This window comes from Salvelinus sp. IW2-2015, linkage group LG27, assembly GCF_002910315.2.
Source record: "Salvelinus sp. IW2-2015 linkage group LG27, ASM291031v2, whole genome shotgun sequence".
NCBI lineage: Eukaryota > Metazoa > Chordata > Actinopteri > Salmoniformes > Salmonidae > Salvelinus > Salvelinus sp. IW2-2015.
In genome coordinates, this window is record NC_036867.1 from 8,456,362 (window position 1) to 8,473,048 (window position 16,687).

The 16,687-nt window shown below is 45.6% G+C and overlaps 1 protein-coding gene across 1 annotated transcript in view; it reads right to left on the reverse strand.

The window, feature by feature from the left end:
• kcnh2b (potassium voltage-gated channel, subfamily H (eag-related), member 2b) overlaps positions 1–16,687 on the reverse strand; it is a 108,895-nt gene that overhangs the window by 13,290 nt on the left and 78,918 nt on the right. The window lies entirely within an intron of this gene.

The following is a 16,687-nucleotide window of genomic DNA, read 5'->3' on the forward strand; positions in this document are numbered from 1 at the left end:
ACACTCACGCACATGGACACTCACGCACATGGACACTCACGCACATGGACACTCACGCACATGAACACCCACGCACATCAACACTCACGAACATGGACACTGACGCACATGAACACTCACGCACATGAACACTCAAGCACATGAACACTCACACACATGAACACTCACGCACATGCACATTAACAGTCAAATTCATAGCCAGAGCATGCAGTTCCAGTGGATTGGATTTGTTTCAGTAATCTACTCCAACTCCAGTCAGCAGCAATGAAAAATGAAACTAATCACAACGAGAGAGCTATTTCTCCTGATCTCCCAGAATGAAACAGTAGTGAATCACGCAGCCAGGACGGTGTGTTGAACTGATTAGTAGTAATGGAACACAGACATAACTCAGTACATCTCCCACTCACGACCCAACATCTAACAGGCAGACACTGTCTCAATAACACTGCTAGGCCATATCATAACAAGGGCATGATGCTGTGAATAGAATAATATCATTTCTGTTACACTTCTTATATACTATGTCCCATAACATCTTAGCTACTATGTAGGTATAGTGCATTCAGCTGAAACAGGGCAGTAAAATGAAGCTTTACCAAACACTATCCGATTCCAAAATACAAAGGTAAACAATTTTTAAGGGAGCCAACTGCAGCCGAGAGCTTTACTACTTATTGTCTGCACTGGTGGGTCTGACCTCCCATTTCCCAGGTTAAGTAGAACAGCCTCCCTGCCTTGAACACACACATCCCCGGGAGAGGACAGATTGACAGACGTTCTCTAACCATCTGTACAAGCATATTGCAACCGAATACACTTGTAGCTAGCTGAAAACACACAAGCTGCTTTGACAGTGTCTCATGTCACTCAGAATACACTTGTAGCTAGCTGAAAACACACAAGCTGCTTTGACAGTGTCTCATGTCACTCAGAATACACTTGTTAAGCTAGCTGAAAACACACAAGCTGCTTTGACAGTGCTCATGTCACTCAGAATACACTTGTAGCTAGCTGAAAACACACACGCTGCTTTGACAGTGTCTCATGTCACTCAGAATACACTGTAGCTAGCTGAAAACAACACAGCTGCTTTGGACAGGTCTCATTGTCACTCAGAATACACTTGTAGCTAGCTGAAAACACACACGCTGCTTTGACAGTGTCTCATGTCACTCAGAATACACTTGTAGCTAGCTGAAAACATACACGCTGCTTTGACAGTGTCTCATGTCACTCGCCCAGAGGCTCTCACACACACACACACACACACAGATTTTCAACCGGCTATACAAATCAGATTTTAAATCGGCTACACAAATCACATTTTAAACCAGCTACACAAATCACATTTTAAACCGGCTACACAAATCACATTTTAAACCGGCTACACAAATCACATTTTAAACCAGCTACACAAATCAGGTTGTAATATTAGCACGCGTATAAATGCAAATATGAACAATTGCACAATTTCGACACGCACTTGGTTAACTTGCTTCAGTGAAAGGGGATGAAAAGGGGTAGAAAATGAATGCAGAGGATATTTGTGGTTATTCCTGAAATATAGAGCAGGCTGGCTTCCAGAGATAACACAGTGAGACCTTTGAGTCCTTGCTACGTTCTGTATATTCAAGGCACTGTTGTTAAAAAAAAGGCAGACAATCTAAGACAAATTCCTATGACTAAGTTCTTAGGGTTGTGGGGCGGGACTGTGAGTAGCTTCTGTGAATGCCACAACCAATTGGGTTTGTTGACTGTAAGCTCTGTGTCACGAGTCACCACTGACATAGAGTGACAGGCAGTGTGTGTGAGGGTATGGGAGGAGAACATTCTAGACGCTGTAAGTGACTGAGCTCTCCAGGGCTTAGCAACAGGCTAATAAAAAGGCAGAAATTAATATTAGATTTGGTCAGCGAGAGAGACTTTTTTCTCTCTGGGTGTAGCAGTGTGACGAGGCCTGAGGAGAACAGAGAGGGCTGGATAAACAGTGGGCTGTGTGAGCTCCAGTCCAGCCGAATAGAACAGCTGAGGCCACGGGTGCAGCTGCCCGACGGCTGCGGCCCTCTCTCTTTCCCCCACCCTTCCTCTTTCCTTCTTTCTCTCCCTCCACACTCCAAATACTCAGGGGAATCTGTGTTCTTACTGATCCAGTACAGCGGATGGCTCTTAGGCAAGCCGTTTCCATTCTTGTTGTTGTCGTAGAAGTACCCAGCAGAGCATGGCCCTATCACTATAACATCAGAACTAGAGATGGGGAACCCTCTTGCTAATGTGGTGGTGCAGTATCAGAACTTTGACTATGTATGGACCATCATACAAAATACTAAGGACACATTGGTTAGTTACAGTCCTTTATTTAACTGCCGTTGTTTCTTTAGGATTCATTGAAATATCTCCACCATGTACCATTTAATACCCAGGAAGATATGAATTGTGTTGAGGGTTTTGAAGTATCTGAGAAAGACATAACACATGATTACCTTTGTAGATACATCACCTGCAAAAGCCTGTAAAAATACAGTGTGGTCTCATTCCACAATAACAACATTTTGGATCTGCCCTCTATATCACAGCATGTTGTCTTGCCCTCAGGTTGATTCAGTGTGGCACCTGTACCCAGAATGCTCCTCTCACTGAGACAGGGGCGATATTTCCAGCTGAGCATGTCAGACAGACAGACAGGCGGGCTGGGGTCGTTCAGGGGGAGGTCGCCTTTGGGGGTCCATGGACACGTATGGCAGGTGCTCAGCCAAACAGTGTTCAGTGATTGTGTTAGGAAGGCAGGTGACGTGCTAGACTGCAGGTAGTGCATCATGCAGAGGTGTGTGTGTATGTGTGTGTGTGTGTGTGTGTGTGTGTTGTGTGTGTGTGTGTGTGTGTGTGTGTGGTGGTGGTGTGTGTGTGTGGTGTGTGGTGTGTTGTTGTGTGCTGTGTGTGTGTGTGTGTGTGTGTGTGTGTGTGTGTGGCCTATAATTCACAGTGTGTTGGCCCTTCTCTATGGAGCTGAGTCATGTCAGGTCAAATGTTTCTGAGCTTGACAGGCACTAGGGGTTTCTATCATGCCTCCCACTGACTAATACAAAGGCAGATGGTATTGTTTATGTCATGGGTACAGTGAAACATGCACGCCAAAGCAACTTTATGCAACTTTGCTTGTAGCAAATGTCCATAATTTCTGGGGGTGGAGGCAGACATTGGAAGACTTACTCAAAAGGACAACCACATGACTAGCCTGGGTGCCAGTTCACTACATGACCAGCCTGAGTGCCAGTCTACCACATGACTAGCCTGGGTGCCAGTTTACTACATGACCAGCCTGGGTGCCAGTTTACCACATGACTAGCCTGGGTGCCAGTCTACCACATGACTAGCCTGGATGCCAGTCTACCACATGACCAGCCTGGGTGCCAGTCTACCACATGACCAGCCTGGGTGCCAGTCTACCACATGACCAGCCTGGGTGCCAGTCTGCTTCTGCTCTCTTGCCAACTCCTTATGGAATTGACATGTCATGTTTAGCATGTTTTGACAATTGAGTAGACAAAAGCACAAACGGATCTGGGACCAGGCTACCACGTGAGGTAAAGGAGTTCAAAACCAGGTAGCCCCGACAAGAGTATAAGACTGTATAAGATACAGTACCCTTTAGAATCAACGGTTCATCTACATTAGTTTGGCCGTGTTAACTCTAACACACATCTTCCTGGTGATCTTCATAAGCATATTAGAGGTTTGGGGCTAAAGTAAGCATGGCTGCTTCAGTGAGCCTTCAAGTTAAATTGAAAAATCGGGAAGACTTTTAGCTGTAGGCTGATTAGTGAGAGCATTTGGTCTATATATAAAACAGCAACAAAAACACAAACCCAGTATATACTGCAGGGTCATGAAGAGAGGTCAGACGGAAGCGATGAAATCATCCGCTCTTAGCCTTGGTAAGTCAATGACTCAGTGAGGCATGAGGTTGAACAAGGGTGAGAAACTGGGGTGAGGCTGAATAGGGGTGAGGAGTAGGGGTGAGTATGAGTGAGATGGGTGGAGAGCTGGAGTGAGGTTTAGGGGGTGATGTACAGGGGTGAGGAGCAGGGGTGGAGAGAAGGGGTAGAGAGCAGGGGTGGATAGCAGGCATGGAGAGCAGGTGTAGAGAGCAGGGGTGGAGAGCAAGGGTGGGGTATAGGGCGTGAGGTACAGGGGTGGAGAGCAGGCATGAGGTATAGGGGGTGAGGAGAAGGGGTGGAGAGCTTTTAGCTCCCAGAGTAAGATTTAAACAGTGAGAGTTAAAGTGAGTCGCAAAGCGGTGTGTAGTGTTTGTGTTTGTGTGTATCGTGCACGGTGCAAACACATTGTATCTGTATGCAGGGAAGAATAGAAGCAGGTGAGCTAGCTGGAGGAGGCAAAACAGTGTTTTTATCAACAGTTTTTATCAACAGTTGCACCTCCAACTGAAGTGATGAGTAATGAATTGTACATTACTGTCTATATTTAGCATGTTAGAAAAACATAATCACTATGTCGTGTCTGTCAGACGCACGCATGACGGCACGCACACATACAGTTCAGTGCCGCACCCTTCTCCAGTGAGCCTCCCCTCCCAAAGGACTTATTGGGTTATTTTTAGTGATGTGTGTGAAACCAAACAGCTTTCTCATAAGACATGTCTACATTTCACAGATATCACAAAAGCTACATTTGAGGACAACAACCAGGGTTGTAGTGCTGCAGGGGCGCAGGGGAGAACCGCTCCCTCACCATTTTCAATTTGAGAATACACAGAGCTGGTAAAACTATTTCCGAAAAATGTATTCTGATAAATAAATAATATTTAAATTACCACAAATATTCCATGAAAAACGGTAGAATGACAAACCAAATAACTATAGCAGCTTAGAGGTAGGTAGACGGTGGTTTCTTCCTCTCTCTGGCGGTGGTGAGAATGATGAAGACCTGTAGGCTATGTGTGTGCCCTGCAGAGACCCGTCGGAGGCTTACCACTTTGACCAATCAGAACCAAAAATCACCATGTGTTTGCCTTGATGTTCATAAAACTCCACGGACCCCCTCTCTACTTTTGCGCAGTGGAACCTAGAACGATATGTGACCACATGGTTACGGCGACACTGTTCTTCCGAGGACACCCAAACCAGTGGCCACCACAAAGCCCAAGGAGCCTGATCCTCTCTGGAAGTTGCTGTAGCCCTGCTTGGGATATTTAGCTTATATTGGCTATTGGTTGAGACGCAGGGCCCGTTCTAGCTTGATATGTCAGGGTATGTGATTTGGGCCAAGTTGGAGCTAATAATGCATTTAGGTTATAGTTTATTGAGATGAATGAATACACCACAACAAAAGCTCTACAGCTGCACACATCGACAGCATCCTGACTGGTTGCATCACCGCCTGGTATGGCAACTGCTCGTACTCCGATCGCAAGGCGCTGTAGAGGGTAGTGCGTATGGCCCAGTACATCACTGGGGCCAAGCTTCCTGCCATCCAGGACCTCTATACCAAGCGGTGTCAGAGGAAGGCCCAAAAAATTGCCTAAGACTCCAGCCACCCTAGTCATAGACTGTTCTCTCTGCTACCGCACGGCAAGCGGTACCGAAGCTCCAAGTCTAGGTCCAAACGTTTTCTTAACAGCTTCTGCCCCCAAGCCATAAGACTGCTGAACAGCTATTGAAATGGCTACCCGGACTATTTGCATTGACAAGTATTTTCTTAACTCTTATTTTTCTTAAAACTGCATTGTTGGTTAAGGGCTTGTAAGTAAGAATTTAATGTTGTATTTGGGCTCACGAGACAAATAAAATTGGATTTGTTTTTTTGATTCTATGGCTGTTTTAAAACACAGTTCGTGCAATTTTACGTAGTAATGATTTAATGTTTAATCTATGTCAATAAATTCTATGAATTGATACTTCACCTCTCTGTTGAATTATTTTCTGTAGTATGGTATATTTTAACCATGTGTTCAAGCTAATCAAATCAACGTATATTTATGATATAGTATGTAAGCTACACAATACAATGAAATACCTAGCCACAATAAAGCTCTCCTCACAATCAGTGCAATGATATTAAGCTACATGTAGCCTATTTGTATTTACATTAGGTCTACAAACAGCTATATACAACATAGTCGTAGGGCTATTAGGCTACACTGCAAATGATTGTTGTTTGTTCCTGGACTAGCCGAATGGTAGAGCTATCTTCCAGGGATCCTGCAGCACCACCAGTTGGTTCCACTTCTTTAGCATCATTGTGTGATCCTGGCGCTATACATTCAGAAACACGAAGGGCGCTCCAATCGTTCAAAATAACACTCATCAAGATGTTGCCTACGTCTAAAAATTCCTATTCATCACTTATTATTATTATTGTTGTTATTACAAATAGAATAGGATCACAATGATGCACGTTTAGTAAAGTTAGATTAAAGCTGAAGGAATGTCTTGCACGATCACATAACGATGAATTAGTATTTCACATAATAGAACTGAATAGAATAGAATAATAGATCTGTAATGTTGTTACACCAAAAACACCTGATTTCTAGTGAGATTTTAGAATGGTTAGCTGAAGCTGAATAGTCACTCTTTTTTTCTCATGCGCAACAGCTAAACAGCGCCGCTAGTCAGGATATATGTTTCGATTGAAACAAAATACAAGAAAGGCTAATAGTTTAACAGCATCTGCTGTAATTCACTCACCAGACATCGTCATTCAAGAAGATATACATGCATATTCTATTCTCATTAAACTGATTGAGATCAAATGACTGGCATGCAGATGCAGTTTCACCAGTAAAACATGAAGAATTGTCATTCACAATTGACAGTGACGGCATATTTTTAAATTAGGTATGCCTAACTCGGTGATCGATGGTATTAAAAATTGAAAATGTCCTTGAGACAATATGTGTCGGCATAGGCAGATGTTGCAATTGGAGGATGCATTTTATGCATATTATATATAATGATATTCAATAGGATACATCTGTCGGCATGAAATTCGATTGAGGAAATGATGACCTCATTTACAACAACAAAAAATAACTCCCCCACCTATAAAAATAGCACTACGCCACTGACAACAACACTTTGAAATGTAACTTTGTTGCAATGTATCTGCAGTTGTCAGTAGCTATGATAAAAGACAGTCAGGAAAGGATTTCAGATACTGTCTACAACAAACCATGTGAAAAGTTCAAAGTACTCAAGTGTCTCTTTCAGACATCCTTGGATTAAAGCAACCCTAAGATATGAAGCACAATTTCCTTCTAATAGCTCTGATATTGAGACATAAAATCGATGACCGGATCAAGCCTTGAGGTACGGAACAACTAATGCTATTACAAAATTGCTGAAAGGAATTCAAGGTCAAAATATTGATGGAACACGTCAACTTCAATTAAGGTGATGTTCAAGAAAAGGGTAAAAAGGGACAGAGCAGAGACATGTCTATAAAAAAAGACTGTCCATAAATGAAGGCATTGACAACTTCTTACAGCTAAAAGAAAAAGTCCTCTTCCTCGTGATGAAACAAAACAAGCCCAGTGTCGGACATCTTGGCAAACCCAGCTACTTTATGCTGTCAGGGGTCAATATAAAATATAGATTTCATATGTTTTTTTCTCTTACCTCATGGTGTGAGCGCTGGCTAGGGGTTGTAAAGCAGGGGGCCGTTGTGTATGTATGCTTCGTACATGTGTGTGTATGTTTTTTGCATGTGTGAGCGTGTACAGTATGTGTGTGTGTCTGTGTCTGTGTGTGTGTAACATCACAAGGCTCATAACGCCACATCCCCTCGATGTAAAAGCCAAACATAATGAAAAATTAAACATAGCAGGAAGGGCCTTCTCACCGAGGACAATGCTCCCGCATGGCGTTCACTACTTTCATGGCTCTGGCTCTTTTCTCTGCTCCCAGTGGCTGGCCGTCTGGCCATGGAAAGGGCTAGCAGGACCAGCAGGCAGAGCAAAGTGGAATCCTTCATTTATGTACTGTAACTTCTGAGAACCCTTTGAATTGTAGTGTAGCTGATGAATATGGTTTCATGGTGGCACTCATTTAATGCTATCATGATACAGGGAAGATCTTCCTCTGTATGGAGGAGAGAAACTAACAAGGGTTCATTGGTTAGCTTACTGTAGCCTCTACATGAATGCGGATTTCCAAACGGACTCTAAGCTCCTACTCCCTAGGTACCACAGGAGGCTGCTGAGGGGAGGACGGCTCATAATAACGTCTGGAAACCATATGTTTGATACTCTTCCATTGATTCCGTTCCAGCCATTACTCTGAGCCTGTCCTCCCCAATTAATGTGCCACCAGCCGCCTGTGCTAGTGTCGGGTTCACCTAGGGGTCATAAAAAGGGTTGTACCCAAATGTTTGATGTATTAGAAAAAATTGTATTATGCTTATGTTTTATTAATAGAAGGGGGAGGGGTGAATTTATAGGGGTTTAGACTACTGATTAACAATAGATATAGTCATTGTAGAAGTTTAGTATTGTTCTACATTTGTATTTTAGTTCTCTCTCTTTTTCTGCCTCATTATAAAGAGGCCCTTAGACAGAACTCTGCAGGGAGTGAAGGAGATAAGACTAGGTAAACATTCCACAATAGCAACTTTGGGGGGAGGGGACATTACTGCTAAGTGTTTAGCTAACAAAAAAGGCCTGTTTATACAGCTTTGTAGGCATGGTTTTGGTCCCAGGAGTAGAGGATGATGATATAGGCAGTGACATCACCAGGGCGCGACTTAGGGTTTTAATAAAACCACTGGAGACCCATTGGTGGGGGGAGAACTTACTCAGAAACATGCGTGCTATGTTCCTGTTTGTCAACTTCTGTCTGCAACTACTGCAGAGACAGCCTGCAAAGTTCGTCATACTTTCCAGGTCTATGCCCAAACAGTTCGAACTTCTAATTTTAAAAATTAATCTCTCCAGAAATAAGTCTCTCACTGTTGCCGCCTGCTACCGACCCCCCTCAGCTCCCAGCTGTGCCCTGGACACCATCTGTGAATTGATCGCTCCCCATCTAGCTTCAGAGTTTGTTCTGTTAGGTGACCTAAAACTGGGATATGCTTAACACCCCGGCAGTCCTACAATCCAAGCTTGATGCCCTCAATCTCACACAAATCATCAAGGAACCCACCAGGTACAACCCTAAATCCGTAAACATGGGCACCCTAATAGACATTATCCTGACCAACCTGCCCTCCAAATACACCTCTGCTGTCTTCAATCAAGATCTCAGCGATCACTGCCTCATTGCCTGTATCCGCCACGGGTCCGCGGTCAAACGACCACCCCTCATCACTGTCAAACGCTCCCTAAAACACTTCTGCGAGCAGGCCTTTCTAATCGACCTGGCCCGGGTACCCTGGAAGGATATTGACCTCATCCCGTCAGTTGAGGATGCCTGGTCATTCTTTAAATGTTACTTCCTCACCATATTAGACAAGCATGCTCCGTTCAAAAAATGCAGAACCAAGAACAGATATAGCCCTTGGTTCACTCCAGACCTGACTGCCCTCGACCAGCACAAAAACATCCTGTGGCGAACTGCAATAGCATCGAAGAGCCCCCGCGATATGCAACTGTTCAGGGAAGTCAGGAACCAATACACGCAGTCAGTCAGGAAAGCAAAGGCCAGCTTTTTCAAGCAGAAATTCGCATCCTGTAGCTCTAACTCCAAAACGTTCTGGGATACTGTAAAGTCCATGGAGAACAAGAGCACCTCCTCCAGCTGCCCACTGCACTGAGGCTAGGTAACACGGTCACCACCGATAAATCCGTGATAATCGAAGACTTCAACAAGCATTTCTCAATGGCTGGCCATGCCTTCCTCCTGGCGACTCCAACCTTGGCCAACAGCCCCGCCCCCCCGCTGCTACTCGCCCAAGCCTCCCCAGCTTCTCCTTTACCCAAATCCAGATAGCAGATGTTCTGAAAGAGCTGGAAAACCTGGACCCATACAAATCAGCTGGGCTTGACAATCTGGACCCCTATTTCTGAAACTGTCCGCCGCCAGACACCCTGGACCCAAACTGTTACAGACCTATATCCATCCTGCCCTGCCTATCTAAGGTCTTCGAAAGCCAAGTCAACAAACAGATCACTGACCATCTCGAATCCCACCGTACCTTCTCCGCTGTGCAATCCGGTTTCCGAGCCGGTCACGGGTGCACCTCAGCCACGCTCAAGGTACTAAACGACATCATAACCGCCATCGATAAAAGACATTACTGTGCAGCCGTCTTCATCGACCTGGCCAAGGCTTTCGACTCTGTCAATCACCATATTCTTATCGGCAGACTCAGTAGCCTCGGTTTTTCTAATGACTGCCTTGCCTGGTTCACCAACTACTTTGCAGACAGAGTTCAGTGTGTCAAATCGGAGGGCATGTTGTCCGGTCCTCTGGCAGTCTCTATGGGTACCACAGGGTTCAATTCTCGGGCCGACTCTTTTCTCTGTATACATCAATGATTTGCTCTTGCTGCGGGCGATTCCCTGATCCACCTCTACGCAGACGACACCATTCTATATACTTCCGGCCCTTCCTTGGACACTGTGCTATCTAACCTCCAAACGAGCTTCAATGCCATACAACACTCCTTCCGTGGCCTCCAACTGCTCTTAAACGCTAGTAAAACCAAATGCATGCTTTTCAACCGTTCGCTGCCTGCACCCGTACGCCCGACTAGCATCACCACCCTGGACGGTTCCGACCTAGAATATGTGGACATCTATAAGTACCTAGGTGTCTGGCTAGACTGCAAACTCTCCTTCCAGACTCATATCAAACATCTCCAATCCAAAATCAAATCAAGAATCGGCTTTCTATTCCGCAACAAAGCCTCCTTCACTCACGCCGCCAAACTTACCCTAGTAAAACTGACTATCCTACCGATCCTCGACTTCGGCGATGTCATCTACAAAATAGCTTCCAACACTCTACTCAGCAAATGGATGCAATACACAGTGCCATTCGTTTTGTTACTAAAGCACCTTATACGACCCACCACTGCGACCTGTATGCCCTAGTCGGCTGGCCCTCGCTACATGTTCGTCGTCAGACCCACTGGCTCCAGGTCATCTACAAGGCTATCTAGGTAAAGTGCCGCCTTATCTCAGTTCACTGGTCACCATGGCTACACCCACCCGCAGCACGCGCTCCAGCAGGTGTATCTCACTGATCATCCCTAAAGCTAAAACCTCATTTTGACGCCTTTCCTTCCAGTTCTCTGCTGCCTGCGACTGGAACGAATTGCAAAAATCTCTGAAGTTGGAGACTTTTATCCCTCAACAACCTTAAAAATCTGCTATCCGAGCAGCTAACCGATCGCTGCAGCTGTACTAGTCCATCTTGTAAACTACCCACCCAATTTACCTACCTCACCCCCCATACTGCTTTTATTTATTTACTTTTCTGCTCTTTTGCACACCGTATCTCTTCTTGCACATGTTCATCTGATGATTTATCACTCCAGTGTTAATCTGCTAAATTGTAATTATTCGATTTATTGCCTACCTCATGCCTTTTGCACACATTGTATATAGATTCTCTTTTTTTCTACATGTTATTGACTTGTTTATTGTTATTATACTCCATGTGTAACTCTGTGTTGTCTGTTCACACTGCTATGCTTTATCTTGGCCAGGTCGCAGTTGCAAATGAGAACTTGTTCTCAACTAGCCTACCTGGTTAAATAAAGGTGAAATAAAAAAAAAAAAAAAATGCATTAATAATGATTTAATTAAAGATATTGTCATAATGCTAATTTCACCAATGAACCAATGATTGAAAAGAAGGACGTAAGAACAAACCCTAACACTAGGTATCTAGGAGTGGCTAGGAGTAGGGGCTAGTAGTGATGCGCAGGCTGACTCATAACCCGCAGTCCCCGGGGTTATATTTAAGGTCATGAAATATTGTGTGGATGAAGGGCGGGGTGGGTTTAGGGTCATGAAATATTGTGTGGATGAAGGGCGGGTGGGTGGGTTTAGGGTCATGAAATATTGTGTGGATGAAGGGCGGGTGGGTTGAGTAAAGAGAAAACAATACCTTCAAAAATCCATAAATGTATAATTCTTGTGTAATTTATATCTATAGGCTACATTGAGGTTGTTCTTTCCTTATTTTAGGCTACCTGGCATTAGTGAGTAAGTGTCACGCACTGACCTTAGAGAGCCTTTTTATGTCTCATTTTGGTTTGGTCAGTGTGTGATTTGGGGTGGGTATTCTATGTTCTTTAGTTCTATTATTTGTATTTCTATGTTTTGGCCGGGTAGGGTTCTCAATCAGACACAGCTGTCTTGAGAACCATACTTAGGTAGCCCTTTTTCCCACCTGTCTTTGTGGGAAGTTAACGTTGTTTGTGGCACATAGCCCTTTAGCTTCACGGTTGTTTTGGATTGTTTATTGTTTTTGTCGGCGTCATATAATAAAGGAATATGTACGCTCACCATGCTGCACCTTGGTCTTCTTCTGTTGATGGCCGTGACAGTAAGCCTAAGATTTAGGGCCAAATAGCCTACATGCCAATCGCCAAATGCTTTTGGGAACAGGCAATACAAATTTATGTTGATCCACGGAGGCAAAAGGGACAATGTCGGAGTTTAATTCAATAAGAGAAAAGCTGCGAAATAGAGAGTTGAAAATCAAGATAAGGGAGGGCCAGAAAAGTCATGTTCGTGAAAGATTTGGTGAAGTAGTAAAAGAGGGTGATAGCAGTGTTATGTGTGATGATTGTGAGGTGCTACACAAATTCGACAGTCACAAGAACGGGACTTCAAATAGGCCTATGGAACGTCAAGGGAACTGTAGCCTACTGTTCAGATGGGTTAAATGGGAACCAAAATCTGGACCCTGACAGTAGGTCTATAATCACTCACATAGCCTTAATATGAACTCCTGCAGAATGAACTGTTTCTTGCAGTAAAACGATACACCAAATATAGGCTACAGTTTGACTCGGGAACAGGAGTGGAGAAATAGGCTATGATTTCTTTCTTTCAGCATATGCATATGTGCGGTGGAGGTGCTACCCAGTGGTGTAAAGTAATTAAGTAAAAATACTTTAAAGTACTAATTAAGTAGCTGTTTGGGGTATCTGTACTTTACTTTTACTTTACTACATTCCTAAAGAAAATAATGTACTTTTTACTCCTTACATTTTCCCTGACTGTCACGGATCCCCCCGGTACTGCTGCTCATTCCGTTCACCAGCCCCGGAGGTCGACGTCACTGGCCTTCTAGGCGTCACTGAAATGGATTCATTACAACCAATCCCAGACTGTCTTGTCTCATTACGCACACCTATTTTCCATTCCCCCTGATTAGTATGTGTATATATGTGCCCGAGTATCTCGTAATGCCTTTTGGCCTGTCTAATGCCCCTTCCGTCTTCCAGGCCTTTATTAACGAAGTGTTTCGGGACATGCGAGGACGGGGTATAGTGGTTTATATAGACAGCATTTTGGTCTATTCTGCTGACCGTGCCCAGCATGTCTCATTAGTCAGGTCTGTGCTGGGAAAACTTGGAACATGATCTATATGTTAAAAAAGAGAAGTGTTTGTATTTCCAGCGGTCGGTGTCCTTTTTGAGCTACCTCCTATCCACGGAGGGAGTAGAGATGGAGAAGCTATGCGGCAGGTCATGGCCCATCCCCAACTCTGTGAAAACAGTCCAGCGATTCCTGGGGTTTGCCAACTATTTCCGGAGGATCATCCGGGGCTTCAGCACGGTGGTTGCACCTCTTACCTCCCTGCTGAGAGTAGGTCCGTTGGACGGTGGAGGTGGAGAGGGCATTTGAGACACTGAAGGCACGCTTCAACACTGCTCCTGTGCTGGCACATCCCGACCCATCACTTCCCTTCATCGTCGAGGTGGACGCCTCCAAAGTAGGAGTCGGGGCAGTGCTGTCCCTGCGCACCGGAACCCCAAAGCTGCGGCCCTGCGCCTTTTACTCCTAGCAGCTGAGGACCGCCCAGAACTACGACGTAGGGTACCGGTAACTCTTGGCGGTCAAGAAGGCTCTGAAGGCATGGATGCACTGGCTGGAGGGGTCAAAACACCCTTTTCTTGGGTGTCTACGGACCACCGCAACCTGGAGTGCATCAGGGCAGCGAAGAGGCTAAACCCGAGACAGGCCAGGTGGGCTCTATTCTTCGCCAGGTTCCAATTCACGCTTTCTTATAGGCCAGGCTCAAAGAAAGTGAAGGCGGACGCCCTGTCTTGCATCTATGGTGCAGAGGGAGGGAGAGGAGACCTTCATCATCCCTCCATCCTGTATCATCGCGCCAGTGGTGGGACGTGGACGCCGACATACGGCAGGCCCTGCGCACGGAACCGGCACCTGCACAGTGACCATAGAACCGAGCCTACGTGCCCAAGGGTGTGCGGGACAGCCTCCTTACCTGGGCGCACACTGCGCCTGTGTCAGGTCATCCTGGGATAAGCTGTACCATCACCTGCCTGACTGAGAAGTACTGGTGGCCCACCTTGGCTAGGGACGCCCGGGTTTACGTCTCTTCCTGCTCCATCTGTGTCCAGCAAAGACACCCAGACACCTCCCTTATGGAAAGCTCCTTCCCCTGCCGGTTCCACAACGACCCTGGTCTCACCTTTCAGTGGACTTTGTCAATGACCTTCCCCCCTCCCAGGGGAACACCACTGTTCTCGTCGTTGTGGACCGGTTTTCCAAAGCTTGTCGACTCCTTCCTCTGCCGGGGCTCCCGTCGGCCATGCAAACCGTGGAGGCTCTTTTTACGAACGCCTTCCAGCACTATGGGATCCCGGAGGACATTGTGTCAGATCGTGGCTCTCAGTTCACCTCACGCTTGTGGAAAGACTTAATGGAATGCCTGGGGGTCACGGTCAGTCTCACCTCCGGGTACCGTCCTCAAGCTAATGGGCAGGTGGAGAGGGTATATCTGGAAGTGGGCAGGTTCCTGAGGTGTTACTGTCAGGATCGGCCGGGGGAGTGGGCGGATTTTCTACCTTGGGCTGAGTACGTGTGGAATTCCCTCCGCCACTCCTCCACAAACCTCACTCCTTTCCAGTGCGTGTTGGGGTATCAGCCGGCCCTGGCACCTTGACATCTGAGCCAGACAGAGGCCCCTGCGATGAACGAGTGGATTCGGAGCGCTGAGGCCGACTGTGCGTCGCCACAAGGAACAGGCCAACCGCCACCACAGTGAGGCGCCTGTCTTCTCTCCAGGCGACCGGGTCTGGCTCTCCACCCGGAACCTGTCCCTCCGCCTGCCCTGCCGGAAGCTGAGCCCGCGGTTTGTGGGGCCGTTTAAAGTCCTGAGGAGGGTTAATGAGGTAAAGTACCGTTTGTAACTCCCTGCTAATTACTGCATTAACCTGACTTTTCATGTGTCTCTCCTCAGGCCAGTGGTGCCTGTTCCCCTTGCTAAGGATGGACCCAGTGACGCCCCGCCTCCTCCTCTGGACATCGAGGGAGGTCTGGCGTACTTGGTCAGTGAAGTCCTGGATTCGAGGCGTCAGGCGGGGCTTCTCCAGTACCTCATCAACTTGGAGGGGTACGGCCCAGAGTAGCGGTGCTGGGTTCCTGCGGTGGACACCCTGGACGCTTCGCTGACCAGGGAGTTTCACCGTCCGCGCCCTGACCGACCCGCACTGCGTCCCTGTGGTCGTCTCCGAGGCCGGTGTCATGCTGGTGCAGCGCTGGATTCATTACCACCAACCTCGGACTCATTACGCACACCTGGTTCCCATTCCCCCTGATTAGTATGTGTATATATATATATATATGTGCCCTATGTTCCCCTTTGTCCTTTTCGGTTATTGTTACTATGTCTGTTGGTCTTGTGAGCACCCGTGTTGTTGTATCGGCTTCCATGCTACGTGTTATTGTGCACTTGTTTTACGGGTCTCGTCTCGTGTATTATTTAGAGGTTTTACACCTAGCTCTTTTGTTTGGGTGGAGAAAATAAAAACCCTACTACGTATTCCTGCGCTTGTCTCCTATCTTTATACAGCGTGACAGAGACACCCAAAAGTACTCGTTACATTTTGAATGCTTAGCAGGACAGGAAAATTGTATAATTCACGCACTTATCAATAGAACACCCCTACTGCCTCTGATCTGGTAGACTCACTAAACACAAATGCTTTGTTTGTAAATGATATCTGAGTGTTAAAGTGTGCCCCTGGCTATCCGTAATTATTTTAAAAAATGATCGTGTCATCTGGTTTGCTTAATATAAGGAATTTGAAATTATTTATAGTTTACTTTTTATACTTAAGTATATTTAAAACCAAACACTTTTAGACTTTTACTCAAGTAGAATTTTAATGGGTGACTAACTTTTACTTGAGTCATTTTCTTTTAAAAGGGTATTTTTACTTTTACTCAACGACAATTGGGTACATTTCCCACCACTGGTGCGATCTTTATCAGCATCATAAAAGCTGATAAAAACATGTTGGGTTGTTTTCACAGCTTTCCATTTCCTTACAACCGGTCAAACCGATGTAGTTTGGACATTTTGGATAGAAATTATTTCCAGTTTTTTTTAGTTATTTCATTTTTATCCCCGGTCCTTAAACGTCTTTGTTCCACGAAATAATTAGAGATGACAAAGAACTTTACCAATGTCAATTAGAATGAATGATTCAATCGATTTATGAAATAATTCTGGTGAGCAAG